Source organism: Ostrea edulis, chromosome 2, assembly GCF_947568905.1.
Source record: "Ostrea edulis chromosome 2, xbOstEdul1.1, whole genome shotgun sequence".
Taxonomy (NCBI): domain Eukaryota; kingdom Metazoa; phylum Mollusca; class Bivalvia; order Ostreida; family Ostreidae; genus Ostrea; species Ostrea edulis.
This window is the reverse complement of record NC_079165.1, coordinates 2,027,463-2,032,283: the sequence shown is the minus strand read 5'-3', so window position 1 is coordinate 2,032,283 and position 4,821 is coordinate 2,027,463.

Genomic DNA, 4,821 nt, shown 5'->3' with positions numbered 1-4,821 from the left:
GCCTGAAACAAACGCCTAGAAGGCTTTTATTTTTCAAAACAGCATTTTATTTCAACCTCGAAGGTTATCCTGAAGTAGCCACAGAAACGCGTGCTTTATTTCATCTTTTTTCAGTTTGTTCATTTGTTGAATAATGCACGTTTCTGTAGCTGCTACGTCCATGTTTATATCATGATAAAGCATTCATTCTGTGTTACAAAGACAGTAAAACTCATTTTGGTTAAATTTTCCTCTCGCCCAAAATTAGCTTACTAGCATTCCTTTATGATACAATTTAAAAAAAAGATATATGAATGACATTTTTCAACTATGAAATGACTGCATGTGTGTCAAAAGTTACACTAGGAGCCAACATATATAACAGATAGAATTTTGGTCTAGGAAGCAAACGTTTTGGGGACATAATTTGAAGATTATAATAATCGTTTTACATTAGGATGTAGATGCATGAAATTGTTATATTTTTACCGAAAATGAGTCTTTTGGACTCAATTTAGTTTTTTGAAAAATAAAACATTGAACAAAATGACTATCTACAATGCGCAAGGCAAGCAATTTTTATCTTTGCAATAGTAGCATACATGTACCTTGTCAATGGAGCGCCAAATAACTGAAAATATCTTTAATTATTTGGAAATATCAATTCATTTTAATGCGCGTAATAATTCAATTATATATGTCTTTAAATAAGTAATGATAAGCATACCCTGTCGACCGGTCACACCCACCGTGAGCCCTATATACGGAGTTATCCGTAGTCAAAATCAGTGTGCTAAAAACGGTCTAACAAACGGTATGAAACACGTCAGGCAGCATTCGACCCATTGATAGGTTGTGTTGGCAAATTAGATTGTTATAACGACCACAGAATTTGCGAAAAACGAGACTGTTGAAACCCCTGCACCATCAACTTGTTTGTCAGTAGCTTGCCTCGATTTAAAAACTGACCGTACGTAGAACAAACTCTTGCGTCGTATCGAATCAGTTGAGAGATATATACTGTTTTACACCATGTACAGGTGATAATGGAATAAGCATGATTTTTGTAGGAGTTAGGGACTGCTAAAACCCTCAAGGTTAACAGCAGATATTTAGTATATTATGATAGGATAGTAGTATATTATATAATGTAGTTTTCAGTTTATTAGGTTCTCATTACCAAGTCCTGTTTCAAGGTGTTGTAGACGGTAGAAGTAGGTTTTATACTTATAATATATATACTTTTCGGGGTCAGTCATTTTTTTTTTTTAGTTTCTATAAAGGAATACTCTTGACAGGTTAAGATGCAGCTCGTTCCCTTTCTATTTTTAGAAGTTTTCAGTATTATGGAGGCACATTAGATACATATCTGTATATATTTCAGTTTTGATACTATTTTACTCTTTCAAATTGCTATTTTTCTATGTAATTTCTTATTTGTTATCAATTACAAGATAAATCAACCCTTTATCATTAACAAATTATAAACTCCTTACTGGTGTTTGCATTCCGATGTGTTGACCATAGTTCAGGAATTACCTTACCTTGAATATTTTATTAGAGCCAGTGTATAGATTTTATTTGGGCATTCGATCACCTGAGTTACTGTCCCTGTTATACTGGTTCCGGTTACATATCATTAATTCAATTAATGCACAGAATAATTATTTTGAGAGAGAACAACTACTTTGGATACGGATATCTTCAATTCAACAATTGGTCTGAAATGATTTGTGTTCCGAAAGGATTTTCCAGGGAGGCGTTATTGCCATGATATTACTTGATTTAAGGATACATTAAATTAAATACATGTAGATTATCAAGTTCTGATTCCATCACATTGATGCGCGCATCGAATTAATTCACGAGAGGAATATCTAATTTGATGCGCACATCAATTCATTTGGTGAGGGCATCAATTCATTTGGTGCGGGCATCAATTGAATTGACAAGCATCAAATCAATCATTGCTTTCATCAATTCAATTGATGACAACAATAATTGATTTACTGGTATCTTCAATTATTCGAGTTTATGTTAATTTGGCGCTCCATACCTCCCAGCGACCTGTATTTGAATGCTAACAACTTCTGGTGGCATTCTATTTTCGTACCAGCTTGACTATTTTTAAACAAGGTGAGATTAAAGCAATCTACAATTTCAAATGGGTTTTATCATTTAAAAAGCATAAACCTATATCCATACATATATATATATATAAATATAGCTTACGATAATTCGCTCTACACTCGCCGATGTTACGTGTTTACTTGTGTAATTGTAGATTTATCTCATCTGACCGTTCTTGATTGTGACCTACATACAGAGTTGAATATGTCGGACAAGACTAAGGATAAAAGAACCTTTCAAGAGAAGAAATCGTACATCATGAAACAGATATTTACTTCATTGTCTGTTAGTGGCACCGTGTTTGTTCTCAGCTACAAGTTCCTTCCCATCAACACCTCCAACGTCACAGAACTGACGGAGAGACTCGCCTTCACGATCTGTTGCCTCTTTGTCTCTTCGTTCTCCATCTTAATGGGGATCCAGGGGGTTTTCAATGTCCGAGGAAACACGGACGCCATTGATCCGGTATACGGTGGAGGAGAAAATCTCGTGGACGTCCCAAACCGGATTCTTCGGAACACAACGGAACAGTTCTTCCTGCACATGATGGCCATGTTAACCTTGACCTTGTTCTTAGAAGGGAGCTCAATGAAGGCTATTCCGATCCTTTCCGGAATTTTTCTGACTGCCAGGATCGTCTTTCAATATGGCTACATGTCCTCTCCGCTTAATAGGGGTTGGGGCTTTGCTGGTACATTTCTACCAACGGTCTTTACGTATATCTATTGCACATTTTGTATCGTAAGAAAAATCACAGGACCTTATTAAAAGATTTAATTCATTTAGATATTGGTGAAATCGCTTTGTTGCTTTTATTTATTTATTTTTTTTTTGTATGCTTGTTTTTATATTTTTTGTATTACGCGGAAATCTGTTTGTAACTTTTCAAACTCGTATGCATTTATTGTAGGTTCTCTTCCCCCATGATATACATATATATATATATATATATATATATATATATATATATATATATATATATATATATATATAAATGCACAAAAACCCAACAACACCCTACTTTCTTAAAGTGTCGGATCTGAGAAGATACAAGGCCAGTAAAGAAATTTATAAAAGCACTGAAAAGGCCACGACACTGTTGGTTATTTAAAACTCAAATTTTCGACGCAACCCGCGTCTTTATCAAGAGACATAAATTACATAAACAAATAACACACAAAAACGACAAGTATCGATAAACTACATTGGTGAGAAGAGTGATACACTATTGTACTGAGTGATAAAAATGGTGGTGGTTAAGTTGTAAAGCGTGTTTACTGACTATGGTTTAGAGAGTTTGTACCATGGTCGGGTCGGGATGAAAATAAAATTATTCTTGAAAAATTACAGAAATCAGAAAAATTTTGAGGGAAATCTTACAAAACAATGTGATTATGGAATAAAATGGTGGGAAGATAATGATATGGAGTGATTAAGTTCAAAACAATATTAGGTAGTCCGTACCATTGATGATTCGGATATGGTGAACAGCGAAAAATAATGATTGCCAGAAGAACACGATTAAACAACAAACAAAGTCAATCAAAGGACACTGATCTAGCATTAAAATCAACAATCGAATAGGTGAATGGGAGAGAAGTCTAAGGAAAAAGATTCAATAATATTTTTATTTTTCAAGGTAATATATTTTTCAAGGTCAGAAAAATTGAAGCCGCATTCTAGAAATTCTGATATCCCAACATAAAGAGCTATGCGAATCCGAATTTATGTTGATTTAGAATAATGTTTTACCATAGTTTAGAGGTCTTAAGATGATATATTAATAAAATACTAGTCTTCAAGGTCAATACATTTTTTCCTTTATTATCATCTCCCCTTTTTTTATTTTAAAATTTTAAAAATGAGAGGGAGAGAGAGAGAGAGAGAGAGAGAAAGAGCTATAAAATTTCATAATTGTAATGATTTCTTACGATGTTCTAACATAATTAGGAAGTATTGAAGGTCAAACAACAATCGCAATCCTGGGAATCCTCGCTATGGCTAAACAAGGAACTCAAGGTTAAATAAAGGAACTCAAGGTCAGAGCCTTGAAACCGGGGAAACGAACATCACCCACATCACATTTTCAAGGGTTTACCGAAAGGCCTAGCAATTCGTGCCAGACGAATTTGTTCTAGTGAGGAATCCTATGAACGACAGGGTCAACAAATAAAGTCTCATTTATGCAAACGAGGTTACAAGCCGCTATCTGTCACTAATGCCATTGATGAGGTTAAAACAATCGACAGGTCTTCACTGTTGCAGTACAGGGAGAAAACGAAATGCTGTAGAGTACCTCTAGTCACCACTTACCACCCTGCATTGAAGGACCTAAACAAAATCCTAAAGGATAACTTCCCGAAACTCTTGGATAATCCTAGATTGGCAAGAGAATTTGGTGAGCCACCAATGGTGTCCTTCAGACGACCCAGGAATATCAAGGATTTGGTGGTAAGGGCCAGATTAGACAACCCCCTACCCAATGGAGGCTTTTCAACTTGCTCTGACAAGCGGTGTTTGCTTTGCAAATTTAGCCATAATTCAGAAACGTTCCAAAGCTTCACTACAGGCAAAACGTATAAAATATTGGGTCAACTCTCCTGTAAAACCAACAACTGCATATACCTCATCAATTGTAAACAATGTGGACAACAATATGTTGGGGAAACTACAAACATCAGACTTAGGACCAACAACCACCGATCAACCATC